The sequence below is a fragment of the Pleurodeles waltl genome, chromosome 11 (assembly GCF_031143425.1).
Source record: "Pleurodeles waltl isolate 20211129_DDA chromosome 11, aPleWal1.hap1.20221129, whole genome shotgun sequence".
NCBI lineage: Eukaryota > Metazoa > Chordata > Amphibia > Caudata > Salamandridae > Pleurodeles > Pleurodeles waltl.
The window spans coordinates 95,596,284-95,618,179 of NC_090450.1; the positions used below are offsets into that span (position 1 = coordinate 95,596,284).

The window sequence follows — 21,896 nt, forward strand, 5'->3', positions numbered from 1 at the left end:
CCAGGGATAACCCGAAGACCTTATTCTATAGGATAAAGGACACCACAGATCGCTGGCTTAAACCCTTGGAATCAACAATGGAAGAAATCATGAAAAATTTCTACCTTGAACAATACTTGGAAGCATTACCATTTCAAATGCAGAAATGGTTACGACAACATGCTGGGTTGACTCTCGACCAAGCAGTAGAAATTGCCACTTCCTTTGCATGTGCCCAGTCTCGAGGGTATTTCCCTGACACAGAAAAAATTTCCAAGGCTTTCCCCCATACAGCCACAAGTATGAGAAAAAGCCAAACAAAACCCTCAATGAAACTTCCAAGATTAGGATATGGAAATCTGAGCCTGTGGTAAACCCTGGTCCTCAGTGCTATGAATGTGGGGAGTGGGGCCATATCGCCCAATTCTGCAAAAGACAAAAAGAGAAGGGGGATGCAGAACCCATGGACATCGGGTATATTTCCAGGACTGTTCTCTATGCCCAGGAAACTGTCCCCCTTTATTATGTGAGTTTATTGTTAAATGGGGCAACCATAATTACTTTGTTAGATTCCTGCTATAGGCAATCTGTAGTCAGGAGAGAGTGGGTATATCCTTCCCAGATAATTCCAAACCAAAAGGTGGGGTTACGTTGTGTACATGGTGACACCAAGGTATATCCAGTCACAAGGCTTTTACTCTCCAGTCCCTTAGAGATACGTAGCACAGTCGAATTAGGAGTTCTCCCTTGCCTCCCTGAACATCTCACTTTAGGTAAAGGCTACTTCCTTGAATTGTTCTTAGGAAACCTTTCACAGAAAAGATGACCCAGACCCAACAAATCACGAAAGAGCCTTTAGTCCATGATGCTCTTCTTACTCAAGATCTGTGGGTAATCAACAAAAGGTTTGCATTGGCACACCTTAATGATAGCACCTTTCAGAATGCATGACAAAGTGCCAAGAGTAACTCCTACATATCCACGTTTTATCATACAAAAGAACCTCCTTTACCAATTAGGTAAGGCCAATTACACCCTCCAGTTGTTTGTTCCATTAGGATATTGTGACCAAGTTTTGTTTTTTTGCACATTCTCACCTACTAGCTGGTCACTCCGGAATAGAAAAGACCAATCAGTCCATCCTGCAGTATTTCTATTCACCTGGAATATATCCACAGGTCAATCGATATTGCTAGGAGTGTGCTACATGCCAGAAAAAGAACCCCTATCAACCACCACAGGTACCCTTACAACCATTACCCATAACTGGAAAGCCGTTTTATCATATTGATATGGATTTAATAGGACCCCTGCCCAGAGCCACAAAAGGTTTCCAGTACGTGTTGGTAATGGTTGATTATTCTACAAGGTATCCTGAGGATATTCTCTTACAAGTGACCATGTCAAAAGTCATCGTCCAACATCTCATAAAAGTGTTTTCTCATATGTGGTTTTCTCCCGAGATCCTCAGAGATCAGGGAGCTCCCTTTGTTTCTAAAATAATGAAACAAGTTTGCAAACAGTTAAACAAAAAACATTTGACCACTTCTATCTACCATCTCTAGACAGATGGCCTCGTTGAGATGTTTAACAGGAGTCTCAAATTAACTCTAAAGAAGATGCTGTCTAGTGATGGGAGAACGTGGGACCAGTTACTCCTGCTTGTCTTGTCTTATGAAGCCAAATCAAATGTAGTTTGGGGGTCTCTTCTTTTGAGTTGCTCTTTGGGCACTCTTTGACCGCATATTCTACTGGAAATAAAAAAAGAAGCTTGGGAAAAAGATTCACAATACGAGAACTGTTCTCTTTTAAAGTATACTAGACAGCTCAAATCCCCTTTAGGGAAACTAAGAGCACTAGCCCATGAAAACCTAGACAAATCCCAACAAAGACAGAAGTATTTCTATGACAAGGGTAAACATTGGTGGGAACTCGTTGTAGGTGATTGGGCTCTGGTCCTTCTTCCCAATTCCTCTGCCAAAATGAAGAAAGAGTGGCAAGAACCCTATGAGATAGTTAAGAGAGTATGAAGAGTGACCTACCAGCTATGTCTCCCCCAAAACCAAAAACAGGTATTTCACATTAACTTCCTAATAAAATGGTTATGACCCCTCCCAAGACTGTACAAATGGTGAACTCCGTAGAAGAGATACAATCCACTATAAGTGACACAGACGTCAATAATTCCCTATCTAAAGACAACAAGCATTTGCAATGCAATGGGTCTCAGGTTTGCTCGAATTAGAGCTATCAGCATTATCAATTCCTAACTGGACTTTTCTTGCCACATAAATTGAAAATGAAAAGTAAAACAGTTAACATAAGCAAGTCAATTTAAAGGGCATGGCCGCAGTGAGCATGCGTGAATGTCTAGAACAGATCATGGCAGGGATGAAAGGCAAACCGAAACCGGAGAAGGGGCCATCATACGCTGTAACAGGGGGAAGCATGATGTAGTGTGAAGGCCAACAAAAATGATCACTTAGTGAAATCGCCTGGGAGGGAACTAAGCACACAAATGAGGGACATTTCTCACAATGCACCAGTAAAAATGAAGCATTTAAGACAAGCACAACAAAGAATGAATAGCAAGAGTGGGCATGGTTAAAAGCCCACAGAGAGATTACAACAGGCTGGAGCGCTTGCTTGCGCAACACTAAAAAAGACAAACTTCTGACTGTACTATCAGATTATGCAGAAATGTTTTCAGATCTACCCGGTAGGACTAACCTCACTATACATTCCATACCAACCCAAGAGGGGGTTGTGATGAAGCAACGACCATATGGTATTTCTGAAGTGAGTTGTCTTGACCTCTAGGCAGAGGTTACACAAATGCTTAATATGGGGGTCATTGTCCTATACAAAAACGATTGGTGTTCGCCTATAGTAATCGTCCCAAAACCGGATGGCAGTCTACGTTTTTGTATTGATTTCCAGGCTGTGAACAGAGACTCCAAACTGGATGGATAGGATACCCCTTACATAGAGTAGATGAGATGATTGTAAGGCTTGGGGAAGAACTCGCTACTACTGACTTGACTAAAGGCTATTGGCAGATCCTGTTAAACCCAGCTGACCAAGAGAAAAACGCCTTTGCTATGCCTAACGGGTTGTACCACTTCACTGCCCTCCCTTTTGGGTTACATGGGGCCCCTGCCTCCTTGCAGAGACTCATGAACAGCCTACTTCCAAAACACCAGGGATATTCAGCTGCTTACCTGGATGATATAGTGGTATACAGCAAGACATGGCAAGAACACCTTGACCATCTTAGATCCGTTCTATTGGAATTACTATAGCCCCACCTCCATATCAATGCGAAAAAGTCCAGATCTGCACACCATAAAGTAAAATATCTTTGTTATATCCTTGGAGACGGGGTGATTGAACCCCAGAAAGAGGAGACAAAAGCTGTAAAAAAAACTCCTTTTCCCAAAACAAAAAGAGAGATGTGAGCATTTCTCAGTCTCCTAGGATATTACAGACGATTTATCCCTTGCTTCTCCAAGCGTTCAGCTTCCCTTACAGATTTATTGACCAAATTGGTATCTCTGTCTATCTTTAAAAACCCTCCAGCTACCACCATGGAAACCTTCCAGGATTTGAAGAATGCTCTTACTACTGCTCCAAAGCTATTGTCTCCTGACATTAGTAAACCCTTTATTCTACAGACACTTCAGATGTGGGAATTGGTTCTGTTCTGTCAAAGTTGGATGCTGAGGGGCAAGAGAGACTTCTCCATATCATTAGGAAACTGTTCCCTCATGAAAAGGTGTTACCCCACTATAGAAAAAGAGTGTTTGGCCCTGAAATGGAATTTTGAGAAGGTATGCTACTATCTAGAGGGCAGGTCTTTTGTACTGTACACCGATCACACTCCCCTCTCTAGGCTTCAGTGTAGCAAAGGGAACAATGACCGAGTCTTCAGGTTTGAGCTTCGCCATAGGAAGAATAGGGAACAGGGAAACACTGGTTACCTCCCTCGTATTCCCCTTTTCCGCAGGTAGGAAAATCCTTGGGTGGGGGGTGTGTGAAGGGGATAATGTCAGCTTAGATTAGGTTTTACCCTGGCCCTTCCCTTCTCCTTCTGCAACACGAGATGCACCTGTCATTTTCTTACATACTACATGGGATGTCTGTCCCTTTAGGAAATCTACAGAGAGATGTGAGGAGGGGCATGGCCTTGAGTGTGACGCTGATCAGCCCCTTGACGAATGGTGGCCAGAAATTGGAAGGAGGACAAATCCAGAAGAAAGGAGTGTCGACGAGAGAGGGAGAGAGGATCACCAAACTGAGACACCTTGGGAGACTGACAAAGGACCAGATCTACCAGCACAGGAGAACTCGGGAGGATCTAGCTCCCTGTCAGAGATTTCCAGGGAACAGGATAAGAGTTGGTGGAGAAAGGCAGGAGGCCACTATCCCCTTGTGTCGCCCCGCCACGCTCCCGGAGGAGTGTAGCTAACCCAGGTACATCGGCGTCTGCCAGGACGAGTTGGAGGGTGGAAAACGGGTAGATGTGAGGAGGGGACACCCATCTGAAAAACAGGTTCCTCTTATTATTTAGAAGATAGGAACGAGCCTTGCTTAGTATGTTTTCAAGTAAAAGAAACAAGCATGCCAACACGGTGACGGGATAGGGAAAATGGTGATTATCTCCCTCACACCCACCCCCATAAAAACAAGACAAAATTCAAGAGTATACACTTACCTGTGGTTCTTTCCTCTTCTGTCCGAGGGGTGCGACAAACGTGATGATCCAGTCCGCTCAGGACTAGAAAGGACAGGAAGAACAGAGACAACCATTATGAACCAAACCACAGAGGAGCAAAGCATGAGACTTACATAGAGAAAATAAAGAGACTCATAAGTAACCTAACAAGGCGTAGAGTACTTAATTTATCCGTCTATTTAGCTGTTTGCCTGCCCATGTGACACACCTTATTTAGTTCTAGGTTTCGTTTGCCATACAGGATCATTCAAATACTCCCTATGATAAACCTTTGAGAAAACCACAACTAAAAAACATAATATATCACCCGTTGGGCAATTTGAAATATGCACGATCCCCACAAACAATATAAACTCAAGGAATGACAGGAATATTTTCTTTCAAGAATGCAAGCCAGATACCTCCATATTTGAAATCATGGTCACATTCACTCTTACCCATGAAAATTTTGTTAAGGGAAGATTCATTCCTACTCACACGTAATTTCTCTTTGTGTTTCCCAAACTAAAAGTAGTGTTGTCATAATTCCTAGATATCAGTGTTTCGCTTTTTCGTAATCCCACTGTCCCTTATATCTCTCATCCCATCCTGGTTTCCCTTTTATCTACTGTTCTTTTCCTGTCTTCTTCTGAATTCAGAAATTTCTTCTCAACCTTAGTGAAAGAACCGGTCAAATTGTGTCTATGAACAGAAGCCATGTCCAGTGTTGTGATGAATTTAAGAAAACTGCTAATTGCTTCCATTGTCTCAGCATGGAAGTGACAATTCAAATGCTTCAACAAAGCAACTTCAGTAAATACCAAATCATACTTCAAAATACTAGAAATGCCCTGTTACATAAAACTGACTTAACCGAAGGCTACACATAACACCAGGTGAATATGATGATAGGTAATTACCTCTGAAGCTGATACAGGTATCTGCGTACAAACATAATGGCCCTTACATCCATAGTGTCAACATATTCATAAAACAATTTAAAATAAGAATTTGAAGAATTATCTCTCCTAGATGCATCTACATGCAAAGCTTTATTGTTTAGTGCGTTTAAACTATTATCTATAGGACTTAGGGCCTGATTATGAGTCTGGTGGTCGGAAAACCCTGCTGCGGAGCTGGCAGTTTCCCCACCAGACCCGTTACAAGTTTTCCACTGGGCTGACAGTGGCCATATGGAGCCGAGTCCAATGCTGTCGGACAAGTGGGCCGTCTGGCATGCTCGGAATGAGCACTGCCTCCTGGCAGGGAGGCCCGACTGCCACCACCCTGTCTGGATCCATGATCCTGGCAGTGGTGGTGGTCCCCTGGTGGCCAGACCACCAGGAGTGTGGTGGTCCAACCTCCAATGCAGGTTTGGTGGTCCTCGGACTACCAAACTCATAATAGGTCCCTTACTTTCTTAGGGGGTAGCACTAGGCTTATGCTCAGTAACTATGGAAGGTGTAGATGAAAGTAATCCTACAAGAAGAATGATTAATACTACAACAATGACAAACAACACTCATCCTAATACGTATCAACATCTACTTGTGTTGTTAGTTTCCATGACTTCTCTAGAATCAGACGGTTGAATGGAAATTACGGTGTCTTCTCTACATTTCATCCTATGACAAAACAAAGGTCAGATGAGATGCAATGAATTTATGTACAAATCTTCATAAGATTTCCATAGCCCTACTCCATCTTCTTGTAAATTACACCCTTACTCTCTTTCTGCTGTCTCAGGCCTGCAGACTCTTCTTAATTCTTTCAAACAATGTCCTTTTTTATTATTTACAAATCAAAGTTCAGTTCCAATGATCATGCCAATAATATTTCAGATCAGTTCATTCAATGAGAGCACAGGTTTGAGCTTAGTTTAGATTGCAACTCAAGTTCACAGTGGCTCGACAGGGATCTCGCTCCTGTCTTTCTCCTTCACAATCGTTATTAGTCCATTCAGGGGATGAATACCTCTGACATGGCACTCTAGCTCTTTTGATCTCCTGAGTACAGTTCGTTCATTCTCGTTCATTCTCACTGTTACCCAGGTCAAATTCTTAGCATCCTTTCAGACAGTACTCAGTCCTTGTTCTGTAGTCAATCTCAATTTCTCTCTCTCTTGCTTTCTCAACCAACTGTCCTCAGTCCCTTATTGATGTGATAAAGCACTAGGCCCTTTGTCAGGGTCTCAGTCTGGATCAGGTATTGGCTGAGGCCAAGACTCCTCAATTGTCAGTTCATCAAGGCCCTCCTCAGGCTGAGGATGTGCTGTCACAGGCTTGTGCCGAGTCTCAGTACTCTGTGTACCCTCTTCTTGTGGTTTTTCAGTTGTGGGTTGCACTTCCGGAAGAGGCACTGACACATCATCAAGAGGGCACTCTACTCTACTCTACAAGTGTGGGCTGCATGAATCCAGTTTGGAAGACCCTCACACTTGACAGCAGTATGTGTCACTCGGATAACCTATTCCTAGGCTCCAGACACGTCTTCCGAACAAATTTCTTCAACAAGACCCAGTCTCTATGACTGAGGTCATGGTACTGCTTCAGACTTGGAGTGGTGGCAACAGCTTCAAACTGGCAGGACACAGAACAGACCACATCTACTAATCTCCATTTCTTTACAGGTATCAGTGGTTTACAACACAAAGTGATAGTTTGTTTCAACTTCAGACTCATTCATGTACTCACCATTGCTTGTTTGTGAGACATGAGCACGCAATCAGGTGACCATATCAGCATATTGGTTGCCCACTGTCACATAATCATCACCACTGCAGTGAGCAGAGCACTTTACAATCACAATTTGTGTGGGCACCTGTAGCTGTATTGGTTCAAGTAGTTTCATAACACGCTTCCCATTACGAGTTACAGAGCCATAACTGCCCAAAATCATGAACAACAGCAACGCCAAACCTGACTGTCTGTTAATATAATCTCTCTCAACTGGCCAGAGACACAGCAAGCTCTAGTAAGAGCTATCAGTTCAGCCACTTGTGCAGAGTACACCAGTCAAACCCAGGAAGCTTAGATATCTCCTGAGACAGTGCAGACTGCAAAACATGCTCTCAAGGTCCCCTTATTGTCTAATAAACAAGACCCATCCACAAACAGTATGTAATCTTACTCTACCGGAGACTCATCCCATATACCTGGTCTTAACTTGGTGGATATTTCAGTGATATGGAGAAAATCATGCTCAATTTCTCCATCATCATTTTCACCTCCAAGAAAGGGATGAGTGGAGCAGGATTCAAAGTAGCACATATTTTTAAAAGTGACATTTTCTGCTGCAAGTATAATCTGCTCGTACTTCATCAAGTGGCTGTTAGTGAGGTGCTGTGTGTGAGTACTTGTCAACAATATTTCAACTTATTGTGGTACAAGAACTGTTAAAGGATGTTCCATCACAACACTGTTGCATTGCTCTATGCCACCACCTACTGCTGACATGGCTTTAAGACATCCAGTGAATCCTAAGGCTACAGGGTCAAGAGTAGCAGAAAAATATGCCACAGGGCGTCTCACATGTCTGTGCATCTGCATAAGCACTGAAAGAGCTCAGCCCTCCCTCTCACTGCAGATAAGTGTAAAAGCTTTATTGTAATCAGGCATTGCTAGTGCTAGGGAACCACAGGGAGTTTCCCTCAGCTCTAGGAAGGCAATCGAGCAGTTGTTTTCCCCTGGTATTGGATCAGACACATCCTTGTGTAACAGCCTCTGTAAAGGTCTGGCCACCAGGGAAAAGTTGAGTATCCACTGGCGACAGTAGGACACCATTTCCAAAAACATCCTGAATTCTGTCTGGGTGGTTGCCAGATTCATCTTAAGAATTGCCGTGATTCTTTCTTGTGACACCTTCTCGCTCCCGTCTCAATGTGATATCTGAGATACGGAACTTCTTTCTGCAATAGTGCAACTTGCTCGGGAGATCTTTATGTCCATTATCCACTTAGTGGTTCAGTAATGCAATGGTGTCTCGTTTGCAAACTTCTTGGGAATCAGGCACCACCAGCAGGTCACTGATGCACTGAATTAGGATAGAATTACAGGGCATGATTAGAGACTCAAGATTCTTTCTGAGAATCTGGTGGAAAAGTTAGAGGCTCTCTGCATACCCTTGTGGCACCATGCCACAACACCGTTCTGGAACCTAAAAGCAAAGGGATACTGTCTGTCCTCATGTGAGGGAACAGAAAAGAATGCCTGTCACAAATCGATGACTGTCAACTATTCAGCCTCACATGGAATATGAAAAAAAATCACTGCTGGATTTGGTACAGCTGGACAATAGGGAATAAATAACATTGCTTTTAATCCTTCTCAGGTCCCATGCTATGCAGTATTCACCACTAGGTTTCTGTGAGCCCATTAAGGGTGAATTACATGAACTCCCGATGATCCACTTCAAAATGCCTTGTTGTATTATTGACTCAATTACAGGAGTAATCCCAGGAGTAATCCCAGTGTTAGAAATGGGGTCTTTGGTTGGCAGTCAGGTTACCCCTGTCCAAGCAAGGACCCTCACTCTAGTCAGGGCAAAGGAGAAACACACCTGGTTAACCACAACTCACCCCCATAGTAGCTTGGCACAAGCAGAAAGGCTTAACCCAGAAGCAACGTGCAAAGTATTTGTACCAACAAACACAGTAATACAGGGAAACCACTACAAAATGGACACCACACCAGTTTAGAAAAATAGGCAATATTTATCTAAATCAAACAAGACCAAAACAACAAAAATTCAACATACACAAGTCAAGATATGAATTTCAAAAGAATAAGAGTCTTGCTCCATAGAAAACAATAGAAATGTTGATTTTACTCAAAGTACCTAGTTTGTGTAAAAAATAAAGCCGCATGGGTGAGCGTGCGCCGGAAAAGTCAGCAATGTGTTGATTCCTTAGTCCCAAGTGAGGCCATGAGTCTCTGCTCAGGTCGACAAAGCGTCTTTTTTCTCCCTCGCAAGAGAGTGATGCATAGATTTCTGGATGATGTAACTCGGATCCACGCAGGTTCACAATGACTTTGAGGCCCAGGGGCGATGCATGAGAAATCCGTCCGCACGGTATTAAAAAACTGCGCTGCATGGGGTTTGCGTCGTTATCAGCAGCCGCAAGCCGGTGTTGCGTCGTTTCTGCACCCACGATATGTCAGTTTCCTTGCCGCAATGCAGGTGGGGTGTCGGTTTCAGCCGCAAAGTTGGTGGCACGTTGTTTTTCAGCCGCTTTCCCGGTGGTGCGTCGAACATTTCCCTGCACAGTGTTCTGTGCATTGATTTCAGTCCTTGTTCTGCTAACTTCACATTTCAAGGGCCCAGGGACTAGATGGGGCACCACTTGGCAGGGCAGGAGTCTCAACAGAGAGTCTAGGTGCTGGAAGATGAATTCTTTGATGGCACTGTGACTTCAAAAGTGGAGGCAAGCTCAGTTCAAGCCCTTGGGGAGTCTTCTCAAGCAGGAATAGACAACAAAGTCCAGTCTTTGTCCCCCTTATACAGGCAGAAGCAGCAACTGCAGGATAGCCAAACACAGCAGAGTCACAGCAGGAGCAGACCTACTCCTCAGCTCTTCAGCTCTTCTCCTTCGCAGAGGTTCCTCTTGAATCCAAAAGTGATCTTGAAGAAATCTAAAGTCCGGGGTTTTGGGTCCACTACGTATACCCCTTACTGCCTTTGAAGTAGGCAAACTCCAAAGGAAAGTCTCTGTTGTTTACAGAATCCTGCCTTGCCCAGGCCAGGCCCCAGACACTCACCAGGCATTTGGAGACTGCATTGTGTGAGGGCAGGCACAGCCTATTCAGGTGTAAGTGACCATTCCTCCCTCCACTCCAGCTCAGATGGCTTATCAGGATATGCAGGCCACACCCCAGCTCCCTTTATGTCACTGTCCAGAGGAGATTCACAAACAGTCCAACCGTCAGTCTGACCCAGACAGGGAATCCACAAACAGGCAGAGTCACAGAATGGTTAAACCAAGAAAATGCTTACTTTCTAAAAGTGGCATTCTCAAACAAACAATCTAAAAACTAACTTTCCTAACAGATGTATTTTTAAATTGTGAGTTAAGAGGCCCCCAAACTCCACATTTATATCTGCTCTCAAAAGGAACCTGAACTTTAAGGATATTGTAAGGCAGCCCCAATGTTAACCTATGAGAGAGATAAGGCTTGCAACAGTGAAAACCGAATTTAGCAGTATTTCACTGTTAGTACATGTAATACCTCACAAGTACATGTCCCACCTTTAATATACACTTCACCCTGCCCATGAGGCTGCCTAGGGTGCCTTACATATATAAAAAGGGAAGGTTTGGGCCTGGCAAGTGGGTACACTTGCCCCGTCGAATTGGCAGTGCAAAACTGCACACACAGACACTGCAATGGCAGGTCTGAGACATGTTTACAGGGCTACTCCTGGGGGTAGCACAATCAGTGCTGCAGGCCCACTAGTAGTATTTGATTTACAGGCCCCAGGCACCTGAAGTGAACTTTAATAGGGCCTTACTAGTAAAGCAAATATTCCAAACAGAGAAAAAGCCAATTACACATATAATTTCACATAGGGAGCACTAGCACTTTAGCACTGGTCAGCAGTGGTAAAGTGCCCAGAGTTTAAAACAAAACAGAAAAAACAGAGCCCAGCACACAGTCAACAACCTGTGAAGCAGAGGCAAAAAGTTAGGGGAGACCACGCCAAGGATGCCAGGTCTAACACGCCTTGTTATATCTGTGACTCAATTACAGGAGTAATCCCAGCAATTGTTTCATGAGTCAAATTGTCCTGTGGGGTTCTTAGGTACTCAAAATTAGACTTTATTTTTATGCAAAGAGGCTCAACTCCTTTTATGAGACCAATATCTATCCAGACCTCTGGCTTTACTGTATCTCTAAGATCAAGTGGTAAATTCTCAGATGTCATTACAGGACACAACTCAAACTCTGGCCTTTGACTCTTCAATTTAAAGCCTATGTCCTCATCACCGGTCTGGAACTTGACACCCTTTGGTGTGCTATAGATAAATCACATCCTAGTAAACTCACAGGACTTGAATCACACACGACAAACCAGTGATTCTACTCAAAAGACCCTATTTTAACGGGTACTTCTTCTATTGTGGGGTTTGTCATTTGCTTATTTTCAACTCCTCCAACTTGCATTCTTTTTCTCCACATTTGTAGGATTCGAGCCTCCACTGTTCTGACAGTAGAGCAGGAAGCACTAGTATCGAACAAGATCGCCTCAACTTCTATGGCCATTCACCTCACCTTCTAGGAATGGGCCACTCTGGTTCATCTCTAAGACTGTGCCAAGTACGCAGTCTTCCTCCCCCCTCAGGCACAGTCAATGTGAATGATCAGAAGTGTAGCCCTCAAAGGCATCAAATAGAGGAAACTGCTGAAACGTATTCTGGTTTTGGAAGAAATTATGTTTTAAATTTGAGACTAGATTGGAATTAAATCGGAGACCACTCACATTTTGTTGTGGCATTGGGGCTTGTGGAACCTGCATCACTGGAACTTGGTACATGTTAGAATTGTGCATTCTCTGTCTCTGTACATTCTGTGGCTTTGCAAGGTTATTTACTCTAGGTGTGCAGAAATCCTGAATTCTGAACCTGTTTCTCATTCATCGCTCTATTGGGATTAAGATGACATTCCTGATTCCAATGGCCTAACTTGTTGCAACAATGACATGGATTCAATCTTTTCAAAGTTGCCAGATCAGTCCCAGTACTCATGTCAGTTGGAACACCATCACCTCTACAGTGTTGCGGGATCCATTTCCACCTTGCATCACAGGAGTTCCTTGCTGATACACTTATAGAACCAATGTTCCCTACAAGAGGTTTACCCTAATTCCTCTCTGTGCTGCTTTCATCTGTGCCACCATCAACTTCTCCTTCAACTGCTTCTGTTTCATTTCCAATTCATCACTTCAATATTTCACATATTTCAAGTTCACATCAACGATTTATTCTGCCAACAAATCAGATGCTGTTGAATCATCAAGCTAATCTCACCTCTTAATCCTGTTGTGAACCGGGACACAAAATTTCCCAAGCCTTAGCTTCAAGAGTCTCCATTCCACTGTACTGCTTAAAATCCTATAACAATCCCTCATAGTACTCATTGGGCTCTTGGGTTGCCCTGTCAATCTTAACCAAATCAATGTCTTTAGCTGGTGTTATCCCTTTCAAAATGGTCATCACAGTTGAGACTTTTTCATCACCAATGGTGTAGGGACATTTGTTATTGGATTTCTCTCAGGTTCTCTTTCTGGCCACTCAATAGCCACTTTACATTCTGACCACAGATCACTCGGTACCACAATGCAAACGAAAATGCTCAAATCTATAGACAAGACTTGTGATATCAAATCTCTCAACCTGTTTATACCATTCCACTGTTTTTTTCTCAATTTTGGAAAATCATTAATGACTGAGCAAGATCACTCCAACTCCAAGGCACATGGACATAACTTCCACCAAACAATTCTTTCAATAGTAAATTTGAAGCTCCTCCTCCATTCCTTGAACACTGAGGTGTCTCTTTCTTTGGCTTTATTGTTCTTTCTTGTTCTTCCATCTACTTTCCCACTTATCTAACTCAGTCCACTTTCATATGCTACTAATTAACTCTTTAATTTGCATTTTCATTCCTAATGTTCTCATACTGCAAATTTCACTCTCATCTAAACACACACAATAAGTTTTTTGCAATTTCTTTGTTCAGTTTAAATCTATCTCATTAGTTTGGGCTAATTCGGACAACTTATCATTAGCTTGTCCTCCACATTTAATAACATCTTTACACGTTAATATGGAAAGATGAAGGTTTCATTGTTTCATCTCATCCACCTCTAACCTTAATTTGACCACACACACTGCATTTTCCCTCACCAAAGACTGACTTATTTATCTGCCTGATCCTGACCCTTCACCTTCTCTTGGCAACCCTTTGTAAAATCTAATCAAATAATCTTGTACTCGGGAATCAATATAATTTTGTTCTATAGGGATACTAGACATTACCCTTTCTCTGAGAGTACTGTTGACAACACCCAGAGGTGAATTCCAATTAGGCATGTTAGGATTTTGCAATCTTGGAGTAGACTCTCCTACAGGAATAAGCTGTGGCTGATTCATAGTTGATGCGGGGGAAAGCAACACAAGTAATATTCACCTATGTTGAGAATAAAGGAGTTCCTCCCATTCCTGGGACTACAGGAGTATTAGCTGACATGTTTCCTCCAGCAGGGACTGTGAAAGTACATGTTCCTGCCAAATCAGGTTTATCTAAAGGATCTATGCGACCAATAGTGACCAGAGCCACAACTGTACCTGGGTACTGGGAACTGTGGAGTTGACAGGGATACTTATCCCTGAACTCTCTTCCCTCAGATTCTGACTCGTATTTACTGGTGCAATAGCTATTCTCGTGTTTTCACTGGCAGCTGCAACATTCATTCCTTCAGCCTGGACCACATTATATGGAGGTGAGCATGCAGACAACAACACATCTAGTACATCATTCCTAGAATCACTATCACTGTCTTTGCCTGAACTCTCTGGGTTTCTTGTCTTTTCTTCTTTCTTCTTTCCTTTCTTTTCTTTCTTTTTCTCAAGTTTTTCACTCGTCAATGCAGGGTACAATCTAGTTCCCTCTATCAAATCGGGCCTCCACAGCTTCTGTTCTGCATCTCATCTAGCAACAGCACACCTACATAGTGCCTTTTGAGCTCTTCCCTGATATTTTCCCTTTCCCTAACATGAACTGTGTGCTCCCAAGCATTAAGTGCTTCAAACTGTGCAGGTCTAAGAGGTGGCTTCATTTCATACAATACCCTTCTTAGATGTTCAATGATTCTCTATTTAAATGTGTCATAGTGTGGAAATATCAATGCACCTTCTTTCTCTGTTTTCTACTGCCATTGACTGAGCCAAATACATATGTGAAGCCCTACATTTATAGCCATATTACGACCTGGTGTATATTTCGTTGGTGCCTCTTCTCCCTCCTGAAAAGGTATTCTCATGTCTCCCCTAATCAAATTTCGAATAGCCTCAATGTACTTCATTTTCCAATAATAATGTCAATGATCACAAATAGAATTTCAATTTCAACACAGAAAACATTTCTTTTCACCCACAATTCTTGTTTGATGTTAACAACCAGTAGCTGCGTGGCACTCTACGAATTAGTCACCCAATACCAGTGTGGTACCAACGCCAACTGACCAGTATCAGCATGGCACACTGTGACGTCTTTCACACTCCTCACAGCGCTTCACCCTGCTTTACCATTATCCGCAAACATTACAAGTGCAAAACAAATGCAACGTAAATTCAACAACTTTAACTGCTCCATTAAAGAACCAATAGTATTCAATCACACAAGAAATAGTCCAGAGCAACACTTTCTGGCTTACTCTGACTTACACTCTAGCAAAATCTTGCAGGGAATCACCCGGATTAGTGCAACTTCACCCCGGCACAAAATGATTCACCACAGTAACCACATCTTACTTTCACACAAAGGTATTTGTCTCTATCTCAATTGTATAGCCGACTGGACCTCACGACTAACATCACCGAACTGAGGGGACAATTACAACACAGTCTCTTCTACACTGATAGGAATCTTTGGTTACATTGAGCCTGGTGACCACTTCAACTTAGCATTAAGCACTTTCATATCCACACAACAACTTAAACATCACCACATCATATAATGCAACCTCAGCAAAACACTGCAAGTAAAACATAAGCAATTGTAACATGCAACTCTATTGATATTCACTCCTCCACTGCTACGACTTAATTCCAAATTTCTTGAATACCACTGATTCTCAGAATCAGGACATGGGCTTAAGGATCAGACATGGACTTGGGCAAAACTGGGGCTGTTGTATGGATACAATAGGTCCCATGATCTCAAAAACAGAACCATCCAGCTCTGCTTCTATTTGAGAGAGCCCAGGAGGGTGATTTACAATTTCTCATCCAATGTTTTTTTTAATGTTGATTGAGATACAAAGGCAGTTAACAATAATACAGCAATTCAATTATTTGTGAAGCCTATTTGGTCCCACAGTAAGGACCAGGAATCGGTGACTAAAATGAAGTTGATTTATTTCCAATCAATAATCAACCCAATATACATGCATGTCATGAGAATATTAAAAAGATACAGGATTACAGTGGAAATACCAAAAGCAGCTCAGTCTCATCAGATTAAGGTACAAAGCAATAACAACCACAGCTATACAGAAATGGAGAATTAGAAATAGAAATAGGTGTTCCATCAAGAAACCCCGTCTCTCTCTCCTGAACATGAACTAATTCTAAAATTATATATTCAGAATTCTATATAAGAATGAGGACGGTTTGGAATAATAGCTTAGGAAGGTTTGGAAGAAGTCTGAGGGATATTTGGAAATGCAAGAAGGTGCCAGCATGCCGAAGACTTTAGTAGAAGTCTTCTGGAAAAGGGATGTGTTAAGCATAAAGCTTCACACTTGCAGGAGTAAAGGAAGCAGACAGGTCTGTACCCCTCAAAGTCTAAGGGAATTTGTTGTACTTCTAACAGCGGAAGCAGTATTTTAAACCAAATAGAACCTTCAACATTAATGTTATCTTTCCCACTCCCTAAGGGAACAATTGGTTTTGTGTCGTCACTTTCATCACATCATCACCTACATTTCCTATCTCACAGAACTGGGATAGCTACTGTAACCTTGAATTTCCCACATTCCTGGTACACAATGATTATGAGACTTCACCTGCGCATTAAAGCTTCCTGTCTTGTGCCAAGATTTCCCTTCTCAGGCATTACTATTGGTGAAGCTAATACATAAAACCAAACTCCCTTTCTCTAGCTAATGAGACCTTGAAACGCAACTGCAAAAAAAGAACACACTATCCAAAAAGAAATGCATTTCAGAAGCATCTCAAATACATGGTTATACATGCACACTTTCAGATTTCTGAATAAATGCAAAATGTAATGAAAGGAAATACATGTTACTTCAATAAATGCAACAAAGTGTAAATGTATAATTTCAATAATGAAAACATGAAAATGGTTTAATAAACATTAGTGCACACATTTATAAAGCTTCAGTCTTTCAGTGGTTACATTTCATATGTACGTCTAAGTAGGCACACATGTTAATTTTATTAGGGCACATGGTAAATACAATGTCAAATGTGAATGTATATTTGAGCAATGATTGACGTATAAAGGATGGAGTCTTAATTTTTGCTACTCCTCCCTAAATACAGCCCTTCCAAATACCGAATCTCAAAAGCAAAATGCAATTCAGTAACAAGTTACCGAATCACATTTTGTCTTTTAGACATAGGACAAAGCATTTCTCTGGTCTCAATTGGCCCACTGGGAAAATACTTTGTACATCTGGCCCTTACTTCCCTAACATCACATGACAAGGGGATTTGTAAGTGATCACCCAAGTCAGCTGGAACAGGATTCTAGGTAAGGAGCCTGGGGCTGGCAATTGTTAGATCAAGAGTGCATCCTTGGTCAATAGGTAGTTTTGTGCTTTCAGAACAGATGAAAAACCTCCTCCAGGTCAATTTCCTGATTTACCCTGTAAAGCCGACAAAAATAGTGGGTGTAGCCCATATTGCGGTTTTACTAGTTTGTCAAAGACACTGGTTGTGACTCAGCAAAGGAAGTAGACATGGACATGGTGGATCTATCTTCTACCACTGCTGAACAGTGTCCCTGCCTCCTTACATAACAAAGCTATAAGGGATCAGACCTATATATTTAGAGTCTGAATGAAAGGTCTAGAACGGTCCCTGGCAGGGCCAAAATTACCAAACAATGAAGTAGAAAGCATGACTTCAGTAACTCTAGCTAAGTAAATAAACAGTGCATGTATAACAACCATGGGATGCAACTACACCTCTTAAAAGTGTTAAGATAAGTATGAAACACTATGAGAATTAATATTATTCCCTTAGTAAAACAGAGTTAATTCTGGGCACAAATGAAGGACCAGCCAGTGTACCACCCTGTCCTAAAACCCCAAAAGAGGAAATGCCTCACTAACAAGTAACTCAAATCCCCCAACTTCCTCCCTGAAGTTATTGCTACCAAGAAGAACATATTCATGGTAAACAATCTTAACTCAACCCTCTCCAAGGTTCCAAGGGTGAATACCTCAAGATATCAACAATGAAGAAAGATCCTAAAGAGGGAAACACTAGTAATGGCTGAGGTCTCAGATTACAAAAAAAAAGAAAACCCTAATAACTACTTGAACTAGACCAGGGTCTCCAATTGATTCTGTAACAAGCGCTACTTGTGTTCACTGGAGCTCTAAAGAAAATGTAATAGTAACCACACCAGAAAAGATTACATTAGTGGCCACCATTACTGAAATTCCAGCTTTAAATAGATTTTGGAAATTCACATGTCTTACTCGAAACATCAGCCAATGAATTCTGAAAATACAGACATTTCAGCCCAAAATACCTAGGGGGTCATTACGACCCTGGCGGTCAGAGACCGCCAGGGGTAATGTAGCGTCCGTACCGCCAACAGGCTGGCGGTACGGAGGCCCTTATTATGACTGCGGTGGTAGCGCTGCGGTCGCACCGCTGGGGCCGGCGGTTTCCCGCCGTTTTAGCCCCAGCGGTGATAATCCGCCAGGGCAGCGCTGCAAGCAGCGCTGCCTTGGGGATTATGACACCCCTACCGCCAGCCTGTTTCTGGTGGTTTGCACCGCCAGGAAGAGGCTGGCGGTAAGGGGTGTCCTGGGGCCCACCCTAATAGGGCCCCGGCCAGCTTTTCACTGTCTGCATAGCAGACAGTGAAAAGCGCGACGGGTGCTACAGCATCCGTCTCAGGGCCGCAACACCGCCGACTCCATTAGGAGCCGGCTCCTATGTTGCGGCCTCATCCCGGCTGGGCCGGCGGGCGCAAACTTGGTTTGCGCCCGCCGGCCCAGCGGGAATGTCGTAATGGGGGCCACGGGAGTGCGCCCGCATTGGCAGCCGCACGGCGGTTACCGACCGCCGCCCGCCAATGTCGTAATGACCCCCATAATCCTCAATTTTGCATGCATATACTAATTCAACCAAATTAAAAGCTTCCAATCTACCTCTCTGGGCTGCACACAGGACAGGCACCCACAAGTACCTGAAGAGCCACCAGCAGCTCAGAAGATACTCGCTGGAGAGCCCTGAACTTCACCATTTCTATCTTGAAGATTCTCTAAAACTAAACCAAAAAAAGTTTCTAAAATTCCCAGTAGATGCCCATTGAGCTTGAAAAGTAAGAACATTCAACCTAGAGCAAACCCGTCCTGCAGGAAATCTTGCACCCTAACAAGCTCGACTGACTGAGCCATCAAGTATCTGTACTCACACTATGGCCCTCATTAAAACCCTGGCCTGACGATTGCACCGCCAACAGGCTAGCGGTGCAATCTTGCTAATTAGGACCGCAGCGGAAGCGCCGCGGTCGCATCGCCGGGACCGGCGGTTTACCGTCACGTTGGTCCCGGCGGTTGTAATCCTCCAGGGCAGTGCTGCTTGCAGCGCTACCCTGGGGTTTACGAGTCCCCCTCCTGCCAGCCTTTTCATGGCGATAGGAACCGCAATGAAAAGGCTGGCGGAAAGGGGTGTTGTGGGGACCCTGGGGGCCCATGCACTGCCACAGCCCCATGGAGCTTTTCACCGCCGCAACACCGCCGGCTACATTTGGAGCCGGCTCCCGTGTTGCGGCCGACATCCCCGCTGGGCCGGCGGGGATGTTGTTATGGCCACCGTGGAAGTACGGGTGCATTGGCGGCCACGCAGTGGTTATAACTTAGCGGGCGGCGGTTGCCGCCCACCAAAGTTGTAATGAGGGCCTATGTCTGAAATGAAGCCCAATATCTTGCCTAGGAAGACAGTGACGAAGCGCCCCAAAAAGTCTAAATAGAGAAATCTACCCTCTCCAGCACCAGCTGTGCCCTCATATCAGCAGTTTGCCATTCTAAGGGTTTTTAAGGTGCTAGTCAAAAGATAGTGAAACATTAGAGGTGAAGGACAACTAGAAGAAATACCTACTCACTGATCCCCATTGTCCAGATCAGATAGTACAACGCAGAGTTGAAGGTACTTGAGCTATCTGGAACACAACAGACATCTGCCACCTCATACTATTCACAAACATGAGAAGGACAGACATAAAGAGTGTCCTCTCTAGCCAAAGGCAAGAGGGGCATCCACTGTTCAAGTCTTTTCTTCCCCAACCCATGAACATTATAGGGAAAGCAGGGTAATCCATGCTGATGTGAATATGTCTGTTGTTGGAGATTCTAAATCTGACAGGACCTGGTAATGTCATCTGGCTCAGACAGAAGTCTTGTGAAAAAGGAATCTTCCTGTGCCACCTGTCTGCACACTCGATTTCCAATAAATATAAATCTATTTTAGATTTAAGATCTTGTCCAATGTACACAAGAAACTCTGCTCTGGATTCTTGACAGAGTTGGGGACTATGTGTCCCCATACATGTTGAGACAAGGCTTAGCTATGTTGAAGTAATTTCTGACTAGAACATTTTAGTCAACTAAACGATAAACAAACACCAGAAGTGTCATCCAGATTGGCTCCACTTCCCTAGAATTGGATGACCTCAATTGTTGGAGCTTCAACCCTGGTCCATTGACTTGCTGAGGCCTTATCCAGGCTCCCTCGTTCTGTTGTACTGGAATCTTTGTCATAAAGAAAGATGGACGAACTCCTGTCCCGATGTCTGATAATTGCATACACCTAGAAAGTTGCTTCTTCATGTCCGCTACCCGTAGAAGTATTAGGGAAAAGTCCTAAAAAGATGTATTTTGAGAATTTCTCCCTCTGTAGGAATCTCCAACTTTATATTGGTTAGAGATTTAGCACAGGTGAATATCTGGTCTGGTGTCTACTGAGACTTCGTCAAGTTACCAGAAGTCCACAATGTGCTAGTACTGCATGCACTCATGTGGTCTGTGTCTCCATGTTCTTCTTGAATTATGAGATTCCTGGATAATCATTCCAGTAAGGTAGAATACTATGGTGGTCCTTATGTACACGTCAACCAGAGGAGATACAAAGTTTATCATCCATGCTCTCTTGACTGACTCACCAGCTACCCTCGCTGAGCCATCTTCTTACAGTTCCACCTCTGGATCAATCTGTAGAACAAGATCCAAACACTTAACATTTTCCTGTATGGCTGATGACAGAGACTCCAGGTGCCTCACCAGTGAATATGTTGTACAGGCATCAAGCTTCCACCCACCAAGAACCAGTCCATGTCAGACTGATCTCCTCCTTCCGGCGTCTAAAGATCAGGTCCACGACTCTTTTCATGAAGTGGCGTAGTCGGCACAAGTGGTGTGGCACACTGCAGAAAAAGACGCACCACTTCAGGCTACTCTAGCTTGCACATCAAACCTCAAATTTGTATTGAGTAGTAAACTATTGTGTCAAATGAATCAGAAAATATATTTCCCAGACAACAAAGTACTCAGATCCTCAGCATTGTTTTGGAAGCCTAGGACCTTGTCGCTTTAGTCTTGGCTGCAAAAACCCTTGTACCCACCTCCTCAATCACAAAGACTAATCAGCAGTTCCATGCTCCGCAAAACGCCTTACTGTCTAATGATCTTCTTTAAGATGATAGCAAACACCTTTTCTAGGTATTTACTCTCCACACTCTCTACACAACCACTTCCATCTAGCATAGTCAATGACTACCACCCGGGGCTCCCCAAGCGCCTTAATGGCACACTAAATTTGCACACCTGTGCTTAGTTTCAATCTGAACCTTAGAAGGCCTGGAAACACAGTACATATGTAGCAAACAGATAACAGCATAATATTAGGGCATAATTGGATCCCATTAATCAGTAAAGGGTCATAATTAGCCATCAAACGCATGTAGGCACTAACCTTCAATCCCATAATCTTCAGAGTGAGCGTGTAAAACCATTATCACTAGGCTCCAATTAACTCTTTAGAACCCAGCACCTTAATAATGGATAAGGGTGTTTTCTGGGTAATTTCCTACTAGCATGACCAGTATCTCAAGGTGTCTGCTGGTACAAACAGGATAAAAGTCACAGAAACTGTGTTGTTCCCCCTTATCAGTACATACATCCAACAGCAAATAGAAGAAGAATGCACTTAAGCATGTGTTAA

At 43.3% G+C, this 21,896-nt stretch overlaps 1 protein-coding gene across 2 annotated transcripts in view; it reads left to right on the plus strand.

Annotated features, from left to right (window-relative positions):
* MECOM (MDS1 and EVI1 complex locus) overlaps positions 1-21,896 on the plus strand; it is a 1,802,619-nt gene that overhangs the window by 1,002,814 nt on the left and 777,909 nt on the right. The gene's annotated exons all lie outside the window — the stretch shown is intronic.